The 22,185-nt window shown below is 37.1% G+C and overlaps 1 protein-coding gene across 4 annotated transcripts in view; it reads right to left on the minus strand.

The window, feature by feature from the left end:
• The window catches only part of ESRRG (estrogen related receptor gamma), a 654,372-nt gene that overhangs the window by 589,597 nt on the left and 42,590 nt on the right, over positions 1-22,185 (minus strand). The window contains exon 1 of one of the 4 annotated variants that reach the window (XM_031937374.1): positions 19,125-20,557. The exons of 2 other annotated variants lie outside the window; for them this stretch is intronic. The gene's annotated coding sequence lies outside the window, so the exon portion shown is untranslated. Of the gene's footprint in view, positions 1-7,599; positions 10,234-19,124; positions 20,558-22,185 lie in introns of those variants that run through there. One more of the 4 variants, XM_031937376.1, reaches the window with a different exon arrangement.

Here is a 22,185-nt window from a genome sequence, read left to right on the forward strand (position 1 = left end):
GTGAGAATTAATCAATCAACAAGCATTTATTAAGATATGACTATGTTCCAGACACTGTGCTAGGTACTGAGGATGCAAATGAAAAGGATGAAAACTGATGAGGATCTCAACTTGTATATGGTTTCAGTATTAAGGAAAAGAGGGAAAAGGAGTATATAAGAGATTGCCAAAGTAGGATCAATGCATTCTTTCCAGTTCAAATATTCTATGATTTTCCTAGAAGCATTGATCAGATACTCCATGTCACTCATACATTATCACATCATATTACTGACTTTGTCAGTAGTTTTAAGAGAAAGTTGAGAAGTAATATGAAGTTTATTGCTTTGATATACATGATGTCCCCAATGCGGTTTTTTTAATATTTAAAAGTTTTAAACTGCACAAAAGCTTTTGAAACACCCTGAATATGCTTTTAAGTGGCCCCTTCAGATGGGATGAGAAATTTAATGCTGACAATTCTAGTTCAAGAAGAAAATGAACAAGAGAAGGTTAAGGGATTTGTCCACAGTTATACAGGTGAATGGCTACAGCTAGATTCAAAACCAGATCTCATTTCCTTAAATCCAGCATATTCCCCACTGTACCATGCTGCACTGCTGTAAGTCACCCATTTTGCAGCTGTCTCTGACTTCACAGTACCATGTAAGGGACACATAGAATGTAGTTTCTAGAGATCCCTCTTGGTATCTTCTCTCCATTCTTCTCAAAAAGGAAACATTGGGGTGTGATTGAGATGTGAATGTACTGCCTCCTACACATTACAACCAAAAAATCAATTGCTGACAAAATTAGTTAGGCAAACGCCCTTAACTGCTCTGATACATCTCCTAGAAGAGTTTAGTTGGGTTTGCATATTTATGTTCACAATATCCATCACATTGTCTTTTACATAATAAGTGCTTAATAAATGTGTGTTAAACTGACTTGGGGGATGGGGTAGAGAAAAAATATCAAATCATCTGTACCTTCTGTTCCAGTTTGCTGTTTCATGGATTTCACTATTAAAAGTGTCGACTTAGATACTTGATCTTACTCTGATAAAAGGCCTTATCCTCCCCTACGTTTTTCATATGAACAATCAATAGATGCTCATTTAATTCTTGAAGATTTACAAAATGATATACACACACATATATAGAGAGCATATATAAAGTACTTTTACTTATGAAATATATGTATATAAAATATATATACTTATGTATATGTATATGTATATACACACACAGACATAAATGTCTCTGTGTAAGTGTACACATATGTATATGCAGACATACACGTCTGTGTGTAGGGCTGTATGTATGTGTGATTTTCATAGCAGTCCTGTAATGTGATGTGCTATATTATCTTCACTTTACAAAGAAGGAAACTGAATCTGATAGTTCATGAAGAAAATAAGCATTTAAAGTAGAATGTGAACCCAGGTTTTCCTGTCCCAGATCCAATACTCTCTCCACTAGACCTCAGAAATATTTACTCTGTTATAATTTATTAGCTATCCCAAGAATTTCCAAAACATTTTATTTGTCCTTCAAAATGACCAAAATCAGGGGAAATAAAAAGTGATTCTTTTCCTTTCCTTGAAATTTCAGGTAATGATAATAATCTAGTAACATTTTTGTAAAACACTTCATATTTTATGAAATGTTCCACATAGATTATTTCACTTGATTCTATAACAGTTCTTCAGTAGTGAAGATATTATCTCTGTTTTATAGAGGAGGAAAATGAATTTGTGTCAGAAAGGGGAAATTATTTGTCCATAATCTCTGGTTTTGAATGTCAATTTAAATAATACTAAGTATGACTATAGAAAAGTCATTTAACCTATCTGACTTAGTTTCCTCATCTATACAGAAATAAAAATGGAGCACATAGGACACTACCTACTTGACAAGGATATTGTGAATAAACACTTTGTAAAATTTAAAGCTCTATCCAAATGAATTATTTTATCATTACTATTATTATAAGAAAATGTCAGAACTAAGTCTGTAACCCAGGATAATGCACTTTTCTATTCCATACCCTTCAACGTGCCAACAATCTAAGTTCCAAAACATCTAAGTTCTTTTCCTCCACTCCTTACTTTGTACTACTTTATGACTTTTTGGGTCTCCTCACATACAACATGTAAATATATTAGAAATTTAAAAGTTTGTCCAGTCCTTGGATTTCAAGAAAGCCCATGGATTCATCCTTCGAACCTCTAACATGAAACCTCATATCTTTTTTTTTTTTGTGTGTGTGTGTGTGTGTGTGTGTGTGTGATCATATCTATGGTATTTTCATAATTTTAATTCTTGTATGTCTTTTAAAAATCACATGTTGGAGAATAGTCAGTATTCATATGTTTGCTTCCCCACATTTTGGGATCTCATTTAGGAGGTCCCAATAACACTGAGGAACATCTTTCTGCCTTCATCTATACTACCTGAATTAAACTTAAAATTTACATGAAGCCTACAAGTCACCACAAAGAAGTCAGCTCCTCCTGATTCTAGGACCAGTGCATTATCCAGTACACCATCTAGTTGCCCCTGAAATTTGCTCTTAAGCTGAGAGAGAATGTTAGCACAGAATCTAAATTGGAAAGAAATTCATGGGCCACCTAGTCCAACCCTGACCTATCCAAAAATCTTCACTCCAACATCCCTACAAATTGCCTTTGTCCAGATCTCAATTGAAGATCAATTGAGGGGGAGTTAACTACTGTCTCAAATAGCCCCTCACACTTTTTAGATAATTCTAATTTCAACATTAGCAAGCTTTTACTTTAAAAATATCCTAAACCTGATTTTAAGTTAGAGGTACTGGTGGGAGAGACCACAGTGGACAAAAGTATTAAATCTAGAATCATAAAGACCTGGGTTCAAATCTGTTTTTGGACTACATTCACAGCAGTCCTCAGGTTCCCTTTTATTTCATCTGTAAAATGGGGATAATAATAAAACTTATCTCTCCCAGGAGATCAAAGGAGAAAATATTTGTCAAGTGTTATATAAATACTCATTATTAATTTATGCTTTATAGAACTCATTGATTGCATTTATTAACAATGAAGAACCTGCAAAAACAAGTTTGCATATTAAACCATGACTTATCCCTACACCTCTTATGCTTCACTTGTAGCGGACATAATGTTGCATGGTATGATTTACAGTGTAATGGGAAAAATATATAATATCCATCTATAGGACCTGATTCTACTTTACTTTGCAGTAAAGGAATCTCAGGTGCAAAAACAGTTTTATTCCTAATCTTCTTACTGAGAAAACTAAGGCAAGAAAAAAAAAATCAAACCAATTTGTTTAACTTGTTAAAGTCTTTATTTGAATTGAAGGTTTTTATGTCTAATTTCTTTTATTAAGCCTGCCTCCCTGCTGACCAACAGGGCATTTTTGGATCCTCTAGTAAGGAACAACAGGAAGGTAAGATAGTAGAGTGGTAAGGACATTGATTTTAGAGTCAATAGATGTGCTCTTAAATAATAGCAGCAATAATTTCTAGGAAGTGTGACTTTGGTATAATTATACTAAGTCATAACTAGTTTTATGACTAATTAATGACCAAGTGACATTAATATAACTAGGTAACAATAATAACTAGAAAGTATGATTTTTGGGAGCCCTATTGGCACAGTGGGTAGTGCAATGATTTGGGGTCAGAGCTAAAACCCAATCCAACTTCAGATACTTAACCTTTATCTGCTTCAGTTTCCTCAATGAGAATAATATTACCTACTTCTCAGGGCTGTTGAAAGATCAAATGATATATATATTTTTTTAATGTACAGCACAGTGCCTGGCACATAGTAGGCACCATATAGATGTTTATTATCTTCCCTTCCCTTTAGCCAATCTGCTTTAAAAAAAAAAACTCCCTGAGACTCAGTTTCCCCATCTGTAAAATCATCATAACCATACCAGTACTATCTATCTTATATGAAAACACTTTGTAAACCTTACATCATTCCATAAATATGAACTTTTATTGTTATTAGTATCTTAATGACTATTTGGTAGACTATCAAACCCATTTGGTAAAGTAATACCAAATAATCAACAAGTGTTTATTAAGCACTGTTTGGTTAAGGATGCAAGTGCAAAGAATAAAACAACTTTTACCCCCAAGGAGCTTACAATCTAATATATAATCAAATGTGGGAGCTAGCTGGATTTGTCATACTTCCTACAGTGCAGTGTCTGTGTAAGCAGGAAGCCCTCTCTTCTGCTATTTACTTGCTTGTCACATTTATGTTCATTCTTCGAAGTCAGGCTAGCTGTCCCCAGTGTTTATGGAGGGGGCTGGTGCTATTACATGTTTGCCGAGCTTCAAAATTATAAGTCAATGTTTTATGCCTGTCATTTGCTGATCAGTCCTAACAGGGTGAAGATAATAATAGAAAACAAAAAGGCTGACTGAAAATCTATTACACAGTATGCATCGCTATATATGGGTATATACAGACCCATAAATATTTATATGTTATATAGCAAAGTAACATATAAATATATCATTATTCTTTGTTGTCTAAGATGATGCTACTTACTATCTATGCTATCTATTCAAGGGATAGCTGGGCATGAAAAAACAAATTCAGGGTCAATATCCATCTTTGGTTCATGAAATCTCTTTTCCATATTGCATATATCCACAAAAATGGGTTCTTTCTTTTGTGAAATACTTGTGATGTCTATTGTTTGTGATTCAGATTTCCAGATGCCCTAAAGCCTGTGGCCTAAAACCTCTTTCTCAACTCTAATTCTGGACTGCTCTATATGCCAGGTTGATATTTCTACCATAGAGCATATACAAAGTGATAAATTATGTTTCTGTTCACTCTTCTATTGCCAAATGAAATGTTGGAATTCAAACACACACTTTTTAATATACTCATATATCATAAGGATGCAGTCATCAGATAAATAAACAAACCATTAGGCTGAGAACTGAGCTGTTATTATAAGCACAAACCACTAATTCGATCTTGGTTAAAAGCTATTAGGGAGTTCACAAATTTGTTATATGCTCCCTTGCATATATGTATGCATTATTCTTCATTATCTTCTTTTTTTTAAATTTTTTATCTTCTTCTTTTGATAATACTAACTACTATTGCTTTTGGGGTCCTTGGAATTTGGAAGTCTAATATTCGACCTATATTCCCTGTACAAATGTAAATCACAGGAAGCAAGTCTTTTTAAGTTATGAAAGAATTGTAATTTGTATAGGTGGAAGAAGTTTACATATAAGGAGTTCTCACACTGATAAAAATCAAAGGCCCAATGATGAAAAACAAGTTTTTTAAGTAAATGTAAGAATGAATAACCAGGAATTCAGATACCACTAACTGCCTGGGTGCAATGAGTTGTTGTAAACAATACAAATGAGCCAGGAGAACAGAAGCAACCAGACATGAAAAAATTTTAATAGAAATTACAGCAAAAGGTCATGTACTACTGCATCAGCTTATATTGAGCATTAAAGAAAAAGTCTTTTTGTTGTTGTTGTTGTTTATTTTTCTTATCTGGGTCCATTGGAAGTCTGGGTTCAAGCCTTGCCTGTGATATATATCTAGTACTACTTTTGTTACATTTGAGGTGATTTAGGTATTTGGAAGGGCTAGATGCCCTTTTATGCAGATCACGAATTCCTTTGTTGGAGAACTGCTAGAATTTTCAAATATCTGACCAGCCCTGGTTAACACGGAGGGGCTCATCATTACCACAGAGCTGCTTGTCAGGTGCTGAAATATTCTGATCACGGTCACTTCCAGAGACCGTCCATACCAAGGTGTGCAAATGAAGCCATCGAGTCTAAAAGAGAGGACTTCCTCAAGGTCACCTTGCTAGAAAGTGGCAAAAACCAGGATCAGATCCTAGATCTGTTTCAAGTCCAGTGTTCTTAATACTACCCCACTATAGAGAAAAGCCCAAGTTTTGTGTTAAAAATCAGCTTCATATAAGTCAGCAAAGAATTGGCTGGACGAGAACCTTGAGGTGAGACAGCAGCGGTCATGTGATCTGCATGTGCCTATTACCATATTGCAGAGGTTGACACTGGGGGATAACAATTCTCAAGAAAACACAGATTGAAAATTCAACCCAGTGTTTTAAAGAGGTTCAGGTCAAGGAAAAAATCACTCTGAAAACCTAAGGGGGCAGAGATGACCTTTCTTATGAAAACACTAAAACATAGCTTTTACAATTAACCTTGGCTTCCCTTGAAGGTAACCATCCCAGAGATAGAAAGATTTTCTTTTCTTTCTAGTAATTTACGTACTTCATGGAAATCCACAAGTTACCAGAATTTCCTCAAAATTACTTTTGCCCACCCTCTTCCAAGGATGCTCAATGTATGGAGCTGCCAAGTTTGTGGAGCTATCCACTTCGGATAGAACTGGATGGTTTAAAAACAACAACAACAAACAACAATAACAAAAATAAGAAGACTTTCCCTTTAATACTCAACATAAGCTGATACAGGATCACATGACCTTTTACCGTAATTTCTATTAAAATCATTTCATGTCTGGTTGCTTCTGCTCTCCTGGCTCATTTGTATTGTTTACAACAATTCATTGCACTCGGCAGTTAGCGGTGGCTGAATCCATGGTTACTCGTTTTTACATTCACTAGTTAAATGGAATGCAGCTCTTGTGTGGGTTTCAGGGAGCAAGCTCTTAAGAAACCACAATCCAGCTATCAATCAGGCTAACCCAGGAGAAATTAATATTATAAACATAAGTATTGTTACATATTAAACATCGATTGTAAGAGAACTCAAGGCTTTTATTATCTGGAGTTGCAAAAGTGGACAGGTAGAGAGATTTGACTTAGAACCTGGGACGCTTAGGGGCTGTGGTCTACACTGAACAATCATGCATGTTGTACATCCATAAGCTTTCAAGGGTAAATAAAACTATCCTTTTCTAAGTACCCCACTATCTTTAAAAAAAAATCTTGAGTACTTGTTTTACCCGGATGTGCCTAGAATATAAATAGTGCTTAAATACAGGTTTAACCAGACTGCAATCCCAGCAAAGTAACTTAAACAGACAAATACAAGATAGTAAAACACCAAAGAGACAGCACTGGGTAGAATTCAATTAAGACAAAACAATACTGGAATGCTCTTTACTGGTGAATTAAGGTTGCAAAATTAATATATTTTATTGGTAAGAAAAATTATACAAATTCATCCTCCTGCCTATTTATTTATTTCTTGGATGTTACCAAAAAAAAAAAAATCCCCAAAGCTAACTTATTTCTAGACTGGACATGACCAACAATTATAATTCTTAATACATTTTTTAAAGTTCTTTCTATAGTTTAAGGATGGCAAAGATGGTCCTATCAGTCACATTAAAAGACAAACGAGAAGAGCAAATAGTTAAATCAAACATATTACAACCCCATCTACTGCAAAGTCACTGTATCAGAAGCTAGAATTGATTTGTTTCCTCAGAACGAATTGAAAATGAAGGTAACATAACGTTGGAAAAATCCCTCCTGCACTGCTAATCGGATATTGTATCATGGTTGATTGCAGCTTTGCCCTGTACTATTTATTGTTGCCTAAATCATGCATACTTACAGGTTCTGGGTTCTTCCAAGAGTTTGGTGCAGTTTCAAGGACAAATATCTTAAGGAAGCCTCTCTACTGTGCAGCAGAGATCCTAGCTCTCTGATCTGATTACAAGAGCACGGTGCTAAGTCTGACAATAGAAAAAAAGGAAACTTCCTGGGGGAGGAAGAGATCTTGGAAAGTCTCGGGGTTAAAAAGGCTGCTTTAAATGTGCCGGTTGGTTTGTTCCCTAGTTGTGTATACACAGTAGCAGCTGATCTGAGTGTTTGCAGCCCTGCAGAAAGGAACCTTTACTGAAAACCAATGGCATCACATTTCAGTGGGGCTGGTGCCAAGCTCTGGAGAGCAAAGCAACCTTTGACAACTTCACACAATTCAAACCAACGGGACTTACACTGGGTCAGGGAGGAGTTTGGAAAGTGTCTAAGATGTGGGGTTGAGTGAGTGGAACTCAAGATGCGCTTTATTTCAGCAGCAGTCTTTATACCTGAAGAAATGTGTGGTACTTTGGAAATGGAACCAGGTGGGTTACTGGGGACTCTGACAACAGCAATGAATTGAGTTTGTCCTAAATTCATTCTGTGTCAGTAGCATCTTGACGGACTGGCCGCAAGTCAGAACAGTATTTTGTTAAGTCTAAATTCAATAAAATGAAGGGTTTTTTTTTCATTTTGTTATAGAAAACTCATATACTTCAAGATCAGAGAATTTCAGAGCTTGGATGTGACCTCAGTGGCCATCTTTTCCATCTCACACTTGAATAAGAGTTCCTTCTACAATATACCTGAGCAAATATCATTCAATCTTCCTTAAAGACCCCCCAGAATGGGAAAATACACCCCCTTCCAACACCTTCCATTCTATTTTAAGACCACTCTATTTCTCAGATAGCTTTTTTGCTCATGTCCCAATTTTTCCTTCTTGGGCCAAGCAAACCTCATCCCATCTCTCTCTACCAAGTGACAACCTTTCAAATACTTCAAAATATCTATTGTGTATCCTCTAACTTTTCTCCAGGCTAACATTCACAGATCCTTTAGCCAATTGTCATAGGCCAGCAATTCAAGGGCTTTCACTATTCTAACTGCTTTCTCATGGACACTCTCAGTATCTCTTCCTTAAATATGGGACCCAGAATTGAATATAATGTTCTAGATATGGACAATGGTCTAGATATGGACAAAGTCAGAATACTTTATTCCTGGTCATTCTTCCTCTCTAAATATGGCTTAAAATGGCATTAATTTTTCTGATAGCCATATCACATTGTTTCCTCTTATTAAGATAGACTTTCAAATTAGGAATTAGCAACAATTGTAACTACTTTGGTCCCACATTCTACATTCATTCTTATTCTCATTCATTCATTCTCTCTCTCTCTCTCTCTCTCTCTCTCTCTCTCTCTCTCTCTCCCTCTCACCACTGCCTCTTGTCTATACACCTCTTGACCCTCTCAGCTGGGACTCCAAGTAAGTTCTTCCTTCCTTCCTTCCTTCCTTCCTTCCTTCCTTCCTTCCTTCCTTCCTTCCTTCCTTCCTTATCAGATGTGAATTTGCTTTTGTAAGCCACTCCTAGTGTGGAAACTCCTTCCACTAATGCAGATCTACAACTGGTCTATAAATTCTCATCTTGAAAACCTTGGGGGAGGTGCTAAAATATTAAGCAATTTGTTTGAAGTCATTTACCTAGTACACAAATCAGAGGCAGAACTTGAACCCAGATCTTGATGACTTGGAGATTGACTCTCCAACTACTACATGCTTTGTTATTGCTTCTCATTTTTATTATTATTATCTGTAATTCAGTTACTGCTGCTCAAACTTTACTTCAGTTAATGTTTGAGTAATAACTACGTCAAGGCTACTCTCAGAATACAACAGAGTAAGGGAAATACCATTCTACAAGAGTTTTCTTCTGGATTACTTCCCGTAATATGGGGTGGGATAAAAAATCCAAAAGTTGTCAACTCTTTAGGTCAGAATAAACTGTCCCCCCCCAAAAAAAAAACAAGAATCAAAGTGGATCCCAATGTCCACAATAGGCTTACATCATTACTGATTCATTACATTTGAATCACTTGCTCCTCTTTTTTGTTTCAGTCACCATAACAGGTAAGTATACCGTCTAGGATAGAATTTGGCATTCTCCATTATAATTCATTTTCCTTCAAAGGGCAGAAAGGAAAATTGACAGTTCCACCAAAAAAAATGTATTAAAGGGATCAAGCAGTACACTGAGGTTTTCATCTATAATATCTAACACTGCCAATTCTCAATTATTCAGGGGCTGATTATTCAAGGCCTCTGTCTCTCATTTTGACCATACCATTGATGATTAGTATCTTAATCAAAGCCATTTTTTTTTGGATAAGAGTGGCTTCTGAACTAAGTTGACTGTTTCTTGTATGTTGACGTTTCTTTCCTCAATAAGTCTAAAAGAACCAAAGATGGGACTTATGTTTCTTTTATACCTACACTCATGCTGATCACATGATCATATATTAGAATATAAGCTCTTTAGTGTGAGATCTTTTATTTTTGTACTTATATAATCACGACCTAGCCTTGCACATGACAAAACCTTAAATATTAAAAACATTTGATGAATTGAACTGACATAGTGGGAGATATAGTAGACTGAGGGAGTCAGGTGCTTAATAATAATAACTAGTATTCCTATAGAACTCTAAGTTTTGCAAAGCACTTTATATGTGTGTGTGTGTGTGTGTGTGTGTGTGTGTGTGTGTATAAAATGTCATTAGAGCTTCACAACAACCCTTTGAGATAGGCAGGGGCTATGATCACTCTCATTTTTAAAAATGAAGGAATTGATGTAAAAAGGAACCAAGTGTAGTGCTCTATTTACTGAGTCAACTAGCTACCTAGAATTAAGAAATGGTTCTCCCAATTTTGTGACCTTGGGTATCTCTTGATTTTTTAGTTTCTTTATCTGTCAAATGACACAGGGGAGAAAGATGATTAGAGGGGCTGCATTAAATTAGTTCTAACAGCTCTTCCCCTTCTAATTATTCTATATCTTTAGTAGATGTTCAATAGATAGTGACAAATTAAAAAGAAATGTTTAAAAAGTCAATTTTGCAAAATGTGAGCATCATGGAGGTATCAAACTAGGGCAAAGAGTGGGTTTAGGTTTCAAATATCCATGTCTTTTCCATTACCCTCAAGTAGCTGAGCACTGACTGGAGGACACTTATTAACTTTCAACAATGACTTATAATAAATCACCTCAGAGATTGTTTATTTTATTTATTCAAAATCTACTCAGGTCACAAGGCACTTTGTGTGTCTTGGAATAAAATCGACTCAATAATGAATCTAAATTACAAAAAGAATTTTCAGAATACTACCTGATTCCCCTGGCATAAGCTAAGTTCAACATGCCCCACAAATTGAGGTTTAGCCAACAGCCAATCCTGGAGAGGCCAAAAAGTAGATTTTTGGATCTGTATTCCTGTGGTTGGCTGTCTGAACAGTCCAAATTTACTGGATTACTGCCAATTATGTGTCGAACTTTGTCCTTTGAAGAGCAGGCCAGAATCTGACAATATAGTTGGATCCATTTCAAGAATAAGAACTGGTTAGACAGATAGCAATCCATGAATCACATATATAAAAATTAAAGCGGCCTTCAATAGCATTTCATATAGCATGCAAAATTGAAGAGTTCAGTTGATGTTCTATTATAATTGGTGATCTAATATTATCCCTTAAAATTACAGCAACAATGACATTTGGATTGCTACTTCTCAGTGCCTAACTTAAAAAATACATCAGAATCAACTCAAATTAAAGATGTCAATCAACCTTTGTTGATGCCATAGGACAAATTTTGGCTAATACCTAAAGCAGGGAAGTACAATTATTAAATTAATAATATTCTGCATAAACTTTAGTTTCCAAAATTAATACTCTTTAAAAAGTTGAAGCCACTAACAAGGTATTCTTTTCCTCCCTCACTCTCTCTTTGAAATATTTGCAGGTTGAAAATAGCCCTGTTTGGTTGATTTTGTGAAGAATGGTGCTCATAAAGTATCTGTAGCAAAGAAAAAAAAAGAAAGAAGGAAGGAAATAATTTATTAAGTGCCTATTACATGCCAAGCATTGTACTAAGTACTTCACAAATATTATCCTTAAAACAATCCTTGGAAGTCGGTGTTAGGTAGGTGTTATTATTAGTCCCATTCCCATTTTATAGTTGAGGAAATTGAGGCAGGCAGAGGTCAAGAAGTAAGTGACTTGCTCAGGGTTGGATCACTAGTAAATGTCTGAGACTGGATTTGAAGGAAGCCCTTACTAACTCCAGGCCAAACACTGTTATCTATGGGGCCACCTAGCAGCCTCTAGGAAAGCTAAAAGATTTTCATCACAGATTTAGAACTAGAATGGGAAGGGGTGAATTTTGATGAGATCTGCTCTGTCTCATTTTACCGATGAAGAAATAGAAAGTTGCACAAGTTCACAAAGCTAGCTACTGACAGGGCAAAACTGGAATTAAGGATCTGAATTTAGCTCTCACAATTTCAGATCTAGGTGTCTTTTAGCTAAACCATGAATGAAATCAAGAATAATAAAAAACCCAACACCTCTGATATCTTAAAAATTACACAAGATCCCACTGAGAATTTTCACAGATACCTCCATAGATCTCTTTCTAGCCAATGCTAATTTTTTCAAACACTGAAACCAGAGTTCCAGAAACTGGAAACCAGAGGCATCATAAAGGATAAGAATGCATGATTTGGAGTTAGAATATTTGGGTTTGAATTCTGTTCCAACCATTCACTGGTCCCAAGATCTCCTAAATTAGGGTCAATTAGGAATTAGTTGCAAGTCCTTTAACCTCTCTGGACCTTCCTCTCTCCATCTGCAAAATAAGGGGACTGAACTAAATGATTTCTCCCAAATCTAATATTTTGATTAAAAACATTGTATTCAATTTCATTTTGTCTTAATTACTAATACTGTGAATAGTGTTCAATTTTCCAATATTGTTCCCATACTACAAGTTGATTGGGTACAGTCTCTCTGTAAGTTAGAAGAATCGGTCAGTCCATAAACATTTATTAAGTTCCTACTAAGTGCCAGGCATTGTGCCAAGTGCTAGGATATAAAGAAAGGCAAAAGACATCGAGTTCTTGTTGAACATTCACGTTAATGGGGAAAACAACATGAAAATAACTACATACAAACAAATCACATAAAGGATAAATTCCACAAACGATGGAAGTAGTCATCAGAGACAAAGCATTAGCATTAAAGCATAAAGGCTTCCTGTAAAAGATGAGATTTTAGTTAGGACTTGAAGGAAGCAAAGAAAGAAAAAAGGAAAAACATCATAGATATGGGGAATAACCAGTGAAAACCTGGAATCAGGACATGAAGTCTCTTGATGAAGAACAACAATGGATCAAAAAATCCATGGCAGACACAAGGCTAAGATGGGATGGGGTGGGGGAGGCGGGCTTTAGATATAGGAATTTCTGAAACTTAAATTTATTTCCCATTAGGCACTTAGGCTAGATTCACACTTTTGTGTGTCACTATCTTTAATGAGAGAAGTATAAACAGAGGCAAAATTAATAAATTTACTCACTACTCTTCTATATATATTTGTCAGTGTTTGACTTTTAATCACATACTCAATAAAACTGTCTAGGTTATTATGTCTTTTTAAATATTTGCTCTAGAACTTGTTATTGAGTTGTTTTAAATATTTGGTCTAGAACTTCTCCAGCTCATTTTTACAGATGAGGAAACTGAGGCAAATAAGATTAAATGACTTGCCCAGAGTCACACGGCTAGCCACATTTGAATTTAGGAAGATAAAGTACTCTATTCCCTATACCACTCATATCTATTATCGATTATTTATTAGCCTTATGTTAAATGCCAAATTGTAATATGAACATTAAGTCAGACATTGTCAATGATAAGGATTTGAAGCTAAAAATATTACTTTTCTGTGGGACCATATCTATTGTCTCCTTAAATTGGTTACCTTCTACCATTTTTGCAACAGTAGGAAATTAAGCCATCCATTCTAAATAGAAAATCAATTCCTAATAACTAAGCTGGACTATTAAAACAAAATGTGAGATTTGGATATCTTCTCACATAAAATAACTTGAGAAATATATGTACAGCCTGTGTTTACACTGTGTGCAATACTGTAGCTACAGACTCTAAGAAGAGCTATAGCTCACTACAATTTCCCTGATTTATGTTTGGAAATATACAGGGCATGAAATGATGTCTGCAACCTTACATTTTCCTCAAGAACATTGGTGGAAAGGAGATATATTCCAAGCATCATATCAGATTCCTTGTTATGTCTCCTTTTTAAACTAAATGTATGAAAATCAATTATACATGCTCCACAAGCAACTGCCCCTAGATTCCCCCAACAGGAAAAAAAGAAATCCAGATAAAAAGTTGCCTTTTCTTTTCCCCATGTAGCTACATTATTAACAACAATAAAAATTGCCTCCTTGGACAAATATACTTCTAAAATACAACTTACACCAAAGTTTATCATTTAACACTTTCAGGAAACAAGCTACATAATCTATAATTATGCTAATAAATATGAGCAAGCATGCATATAAATATTATAGTCCATAAAAACCAGCCTTGTAAAGTGAGGCCTGGGGTAAATGCTAAGTTCTATGGATATGTATTCTGATACTGCATCTCCTCTATTTTCAAAATAGCCATCCAAATGATAATATTCAGGCTTTGCTATTCTAAGATTTCTATTTCAGTTTTAGTCTCTAAAACATTTTTTAAAAGCAATAGGTTTCATGTATGCATATATGTGTCATAACTAAACTCCCCTACAGTCCTCAAGTACAACTTATTAATTATTAATTAATAATGATTACAATTAACTTATTAGTTCATTAACTAGTATCCTTTTTATACTTCTAGGGAGTGTGAGGGAGAAAGGAATTTAATATGTAAACAGATCTTTGGATGCCACAAATTATTATAAGGCATTTGAATTTCTTATGTCTCACATTTCACAACAGGGATCCAAAAATCAGTCAATCACTTGAAGATGTCTGTGATCAATATCTTGCTTAATTCAGAAAGGATTGTGCTCTATTAGAACTGAAGTAAAAACAATTTGGAATCACGAATGTCTTAACTGTTCTTCCCTACTGTGGATCTTACAAATATACCCATCATCACAATCAAAATAAACAGTTATATGTCTGGGTACAGTGTGATGCTAGAAATAAGCTAAGGAAGCAGCAGCCACTTATTTTCATAGAGATAGAGAGTAGACCTGTAATGTCACTGGCACAGAGACCTCCACAAAAATGAATTTTCTACCAATGTCAGTTTTCTTTGTCATTTTTGATCTTGGAAGATTAAAGTTTAAGTGACTTATCCAAGGTCACACAAGCTACACAGTCTTCCCAACTTCCAGGGGAGCTCTCTATCTATTATCCCACATTGGCTCTAATTCATTTTTGAATTTGAGATAATTAGGAGTAAAAAAAAGTTATTTTTCTTGTGATACGGTTTTGTGACCATGTTTTATAAACCAAAAGTTAGTATTATAGTCTGACAAAAGATATTGGTACAGATTAGCATGCTGCATCTGAAGTCAGAGGATGTATGAGTTTGTCATTAACACCGATATGATCTTAGTCAAATCATTTAATCTTCCTGGGTCTCAGTTTCCTTGTAGGTAAGATGTTGAAAGGGACAGCCTCTGAGGTCCCTTCCTGATCTATGTCCATGATCCTAAGATCATGACTTCTTTAAATGGTACTGGGTATACTCAAAAGATAAATGTGACTGATGTCTTCATGTGCGCTCAAAGAGAAAGTCATTTAATATTGGCCTAGCCCAGGTGGCCTCACTCCTAGTTCCTTGCTTCCCCTTCCACAGTCCATTTCCTCTGTTTAGATGGCAAAGACAAACTCAAGAATAGAAAACAGTCTCATGATTTCACAACTTTCATATGAGGGTGACAAAGGAATGCTGCTTTCTTTGATCAAGAGTATACAGTATATTATTTAATCTCAACAAAGACATTTGAAATCAATATAAAATCACAATATTAGGAAACTTGGTAATCATTATTTCAAAACGGCAACCTCTCTTGTTCATGGGGAAATCTTCAGTTAGTTTTTCTCATACCCATGGTTCAATTGAAAGATTCACCAACTGCTCCCCAGAGAAAAACGGAGATCTACATTTAAATGGAGATATAGTATTTCCAAATGCACAGTACCTAGAAGGCATATACTGTCAAGGTTTCTTAGTGAGAGATCTTGAATTGTATTAGGTACATTTCAATGCTATGCCATTCTATAGGAGTGGGGCTATTTCCACATGATTTCCCCCCCTCTGCTCACAGTTTGTAAGATTTGTCCTGATAGGTTAAAATTAAACCTTGCTCTCAGCTGACAAGAAGGCCGTCACATTAACAACAAGCAATTACTACCTTACATATAATTTCTGATGTGCACTGACAAAGACCACACTAGATTCCCTGGTCAGAGATGTTAAATAATTGAAAAGCATAATGACTTAATAGAGTAGTAAGCTTGGTTTACAATGCAGCCAATTTAGAACCATAAAAATACTGTGTAAAATTTTTATCTCGTGGTTGACCATTACATATCCTATCTATTATTCAAAAGTATTTCAATAGTGTTTTTCTTCATTAATGTGGCTTCTGGCATTTCCCTTAAAAATTCCTTTCCTCTTAGTTTTCTAAACATTTAAAAACAAGATCCTGAAAAATCCTGTATTTATGACTCACATGTCACTCATTGGGCTAATGAGGTTTTCGTATTTAGCTGAAACCAGTTTCATAGGTCATCTGCACAGAACACAAAACCTCCCGAGTTATGATTTGTTGTGAATCTAATAGAGTTAAACATCTAAGACACTGAGGGGGTAAAAGACCACTATAGCTATTCTTACTTACTATAGCTGTAAACACCAGAAGAGACTCATAAATAACTTCTTTCTTTTGACACACAGATCTAAAGATGAGTCTCTTAGAAAATGCCATGAGGCTTCATGGAAAGTTTTGCCCTGAGTGTGCATTTAAGGTACATAGAGTATCTTCAGAAGGGACAAGACAGACAGACAGAGACTGAGAGGGGAGGGAGAAAGGATCAATTTTAAATGCAAGCCCATTAGTTGTGGAAGTGCCAAAATTCTGGTCACAACTGAAATGTCCCCATGAACAAGGTTAGCAAATACAATCCAAGATCTCTCCTCAGCACCACCTTCCCTAGGAGTCTTCAACTGGCTACTGAGTTTGTTAGAGCTTATCTTGCTTGCACTGCCATTCTCATGCTGATTCAAATTCAGAAATCAAAATGAAAAATGAAATATCTTGAAGATCACTTAATATTGAAATACTGTTGCAGTAATAAGTGGTGCTCAGTTGGAGATAGGGGCATGGTACTCTAGTGGTAGCCTTTTAATTTCTGAAAAATTGTATAGCATAAATTGAGTCCTGCACACATGGAAACCTAATTGATGGGTCTGCTCTATTTTGTTTAAGCAGCACCCATCAGAAGGCTATCTTCTCCCTTGTATATTTAAACTGTACAGTTCGTTTAAAGAAGGCCTGTCAGATTTCTGTATATAATATGCATAAAGAATTAAATGCAATACTGACATGTTAAAGACAAGGAACAGTCATTTCACTAAATAAATCACTTCACAATAAACCAGACCTGTGAATATTTCCATGGGCACTATAATACAAATCTCAAAAGCCATATTTCCAATATTATATAATGTGATATAAAGATATGAATTTTAACTGAAATTAACAAAATTAAGCATCAGAGGCAAATGCATTTTTTCCAAAAAAATCCGGGAAACCAAACTATCTTTTATCAAAATATGATACTTTTCATATTTGAAGAAAAAGGAAAAAAAAAACTCTTCAAAGCCTTCTCATTTCCATTATCCCTCTCCTCTAGCAATTATTTCCCCTTTTCCCTGGCTCTAATTTGAGAAATGTTCAAATTTCCCTCTTTCACAACTGTGCAAACCCTTTCTTGTGTGGACGAACTCACTTAGATAATATCTAAGGGCAAAATCATAAATGACCCTGAAACTCTTCCAATTTCCTCTCTTTTTTCATTGAGATCTCCCCTCCTTTTTGTTTCCTGATTTTTCTGAATCTGGATGTCACACACACACACACACACACACACACACACACACACACACACACACCACTTCTCATTGGATCTGTGGATACCTTGAGGTTAAAAAAAAGTCTTTTGAAAACAAGAGAAAATAACTTAGTTGCCCTTATGACACATGGAAATATCTTTAGGTCTCCTGCTCTTAAAGTATTAAACGTTTTAAAATAGCAGACAGGTAATACTTGGAACTAACTGCCTCTCATAGTACACCCTTAGAAAGTGAAATTTACCACCTTTTAGAAAAGGGGAAGAGGGAATGAACAAGGTGAGACTTTCGATGTTGCCCTCTCTAAGTTTGTGTTTGCAAAATCATTGGCTTTCTGTGTGTGTCTGTGTCTCACTGCACGGCCACTGATTCTACAACACAAACACAGCAAACGTGCTCCCCTAGCTAAGCAGACCCATGTGGCAAGTCACAACATAACCGAAGCAAGCACAATAAATACATACATACATAATAATCCACACCACTCAGGCTAGCGGGGGTTTCACCAGGCCCATTTGACTCTTCCTGAATTGGTCATTAAGATTCTGAAAGAGGAGGGAGGAAGAAGGGGGTAGGGATGGCGGGAAGGGAAGCGGGGGGAGCTTTGCCCTCAGCGTCCCTGGGAACCTCCAAGGAGCCCCGGCAGGGCTGGTTAGACCCTCCCGGGCGTTCTGATAGACTAGGGCAGGGGGTGGGGAAGTGGGGGGGAGGGAGAAGGAGCTAGTTCCAGCGGCCGCCGACTGATCCGCTGAACTTCTGAAATTCCCCCCACTCCTGGAAGGGGAGAGCTTGGGGAGGGGGTGGGGGAAAGGACGAGAAGGAGACACTTAGGACAACAGCAGTAGCAATCACGAGAAAACTGCATCCACATTCGGGGACAGCAGTTTTTAAGTCCACGACATCACTCTTTCCCCCTAAACATCCCTTCTCCTCCGCCACTGCCAAGAAGCCCAGGTCCCGTAGCCTTAACTCTGTCCCTTACTCCTTGCCACTTTCAAGTGTCTCTTTGGAAAAGGGGATGGGGATGGGGTTAAAGAACATATCTTGATGGAATTAGGATTTCTCTTACTCCTCACACACATACATACACACAGATTTGCAATCACGGCAAGTCTACAAGAGGTGGGGGGAAGGTTTGGTTGTGTTATGGGGGGGATTGCTTTTTTTTTTTTTAAGGGACTCTAAGCAAGTGAAATTGACGAGGTCTGAAGGTGGTAGGGGGGAGGGGGTGAAGAGCAAAAAAGATTCCAAACCGGGATTTCAAATAAAGAACGCCCCCCAGATGCAAAATGTCTTGTCTCCAGATGTTGATGAGAAGGGTTTGGACCAGTTTACCTTGGCAGGGTCAGAACTGCAGCAGGTTAATCGGGTGAGTCGTCAGGGGTTGGATTTTTTTTCTTTTTCTTTCTCTCTCTCTTTTTTTTTTTTTTTTTTTTTTTAAAGAAGCCGAAGCCGGTTTCTTTGACTATGAAAGTCTACACCCCACCCCCCCAAAACCCCCATGCAGGAACCTTGCACATCTTACACACGCCTCCTTTAAGTGGGCTCCCGCGACCTCAGCCGGCGAGGGGGTGCTGGCCGGCCGGCGACCAGGGCGGGCAGCGCCGGCCGCTCTGCCCACACGGGCGCTCGGCCGGCCTGGCAGCTCGGGGCTGGGTCCCGAGCGGCGCCGCACTCACCGGTCGGGGCTGCGAGGGGCCGAGAGGCGCCGGCCGCTAGCCCGAGCTCTGAGGCGCCTCCCTTTTCTCTTGGTAGCGTCGGTCCGCACTCCCTGTGACCCGGGACGTCATGATGCCTGTCTGTTTTCTCAATGATAACTTGGCAGAAGAAGAGAGGAGCTGCCAGATTCTCCTCGGCTGCCTACGTGGTATGTGCACGTTTCTGTTTGCATGGATTTCTCGCTTTCTTTTGGAAAAATAAATAAATAAATAAATATAGACATGCATTTCTCTCTTCTCTTCCCCCCTCCCCCGAAAAAAAATTCCAGCTCGGTCATGATTTGATTGCATTACCGCGTTTGCATAATTGACGCTCGTGTGTGTTTGTGTGTGGATGTGGATGTGTGGGTGGATGTGCGTGTGATGTTTGGGGATTTTTGTTTTTTTGTTTTTTCCCCCCTTTAAATCCTGCTGCCGCCGCCGCCACTGCAAACAGAAAGCAAGCATGCGTTCATCTTTTGTCTTTCATTTTACCTTCAGGGTGACATTCAATGCCAATCGCTTTCTTTGACCATAGCCAGCCCCACCGGGGGCAAATAAAAAGAACGAGTAGGAGGGGCGCAGGAGAGAGGGGAGGAAATCCCCCCCACTTCAGCCCGGATGTTACCCCAGACCCGATTTGTTAGGGAGCTTAGACCCAACCCAACAACTTTTCCCCCCCAGATTCCCAGCCTCCCCCCCCAAAAAAAATCCATTTTCTCTTCTACCCACCGGGCCCAAGCAGAGAAACAGCACCCAAAACGGCCGAGTCGCATCCACACGGAGTCTCCCCTAATGTTCTTGGCTTGCACTTGCTGACTTGTCTCTGTGGCGGACCCCAGTGTGTAGGCCTCTCACAATTGAGGCTATTTTTGTCTCAGAAATGTTCTTTAAAACCTTTTTAGAAAATGGGGGAAAGGAGGGGGAGATGGAGAATATTGAGGGGGAAGAGGAAAAAAAAAAGCTCAACCCTCTATGGAGGGGATCCACTGGAACATTATGAAATTTAGGGAACTGCTGGTATGTAGCCCAGTAGGGAAGATAACTAGTCATTTAGGTTATTTCATACCAGAAAAATATCTATGCAAGAAAAAAAAAAACTCAGTCTAATTACCCTTGACCATACATGAACAATTGTAATATTTATTATATATTGTCATAATTGTTATAATCAGATTTTGTATCTAATATGATGTCAAAGCCTTGAGCATAAACCTAATGTTTGCTCTTGGGAACATGGGGAAAGTGATGATATGGCCACATGATAGAAATAACATATGTGATTTTATTATCCTTAGGAGTTTAAGCTAGGGCTAAGGATGGAAGAATCAGAGATTTAACATTAAAAGGCACTTTTAAAAATCATCCAACCCAATCCCTTCATTTTACAGATATGAAAACTTAGGCCTTCAGGGGGTGACTTAACTTGTTCAAGGTCACCACTGACAAAAATGATAGTCAGGATTAGAATCCAGTTCTTCTGTCTTCAGATTCCTAGTCTTTTCCACTTGAGCAGCTAATTATAAGTTATATGGCACATCTACATTCTGTACATTAGTGCTAAATAAAACCATACTGTGTTAGCAGATATAAATATTTGGTGCTTTGCATTGTTTGTAAAATTCTTACCTGCACTAAGTAACTTGTCTGTTAGGAAGTAGAATTGATTTAAGGATTTCTTCTCTATAGCATAATATTCCAGACCATAAAGATCGTCCAAGAACTAACTACTCCCCACAGAACTCTCAGAAATAAACCATGCAAGAGAGCAGAGTATCTGAAAGGCAAAACTGACTGGGGTAGAAACTTCTAAAAGGTTTCCAAGCTAATATACAGCTATTGTAGTTTAAAAAATAATTTATCAATTTGAGAGTTTAGTTTAATGGAAATAACAAAAGTAATTTGCTTGGTCTTTCCTCAATAAAGTCACACAGCCCAGGAATCACTAGTAAACACTAGTTTACTAAATCACTAGTAAACAGCGATTATTTGGCAATTATGCAGGTACCAGAGTATTCTGTTGGAAAAGCTCCATGTCTCTAAAAGTACCTAGAGAAAAGAAATGTTTGCTGACTGTGGCCCACTAGCTAGATAAACTGACTTAAAGGTTGTGCCTTTCAGTCTTTTATATTTTTTTTTAATGTTTCAACTTTGGTCCTCTGTTTTTGTGCAGGATGAATTAGTTCATATTTATAGGATGCTCCGATTTCCCCAGCATCTTAGAAGAAGCTTCTTAAAAAAGGGAAAGAACCTTTTATCCAAATGTGATAGCCAGTTTTTCAGCTTAAAAATAGTACCATTCAGGTGAAATAGTCACAAACTAGTTTAAGAACATTTAGAAAGGAAATAGTGATCACTATGGGTCATCATGGGTTCGTTAAGAACAAGTCATGCTGGACCAACCTCATTTCCATTGTCATCAGGGTTACTAGACTAGCAGACCAAGCAAACACCTTGGAATGTCCCTGGATTTTTAGCAAGTGCCTCGGGATCATCTTAAGGACAAGATGAGGAAATGAGAGCTAGATTTTAATGTAACTGGGTGGATTTGCAACTGGTTGACCTGGACGCAAAGAGTGCTGGTGATCAGACTGCAGAGAGAGTACTAGAGGGATGCTGTCCTAGGCTCTATTTTTTCAACTTTTTTTTTTAAATCAGTGACTTGAATAAAGACACAAATAATATACTTGCTAAATTGT

This window comes from Sarcophilus harrisii, chromosome 4 (assembly GCF_902635505.1).
Source record: "Sarcophilus harrisii chromosome 4, mSarHar1.11, whole genome shotgun sequence".
NCBI classification, from domain to species: domain Eukaryota; kingdom Metazoa; phylum Chordata; class Mammalia; order Dasyuromorphia; family Dasyuridae; genus Sarcophilus; species Sarcophilus harrisii.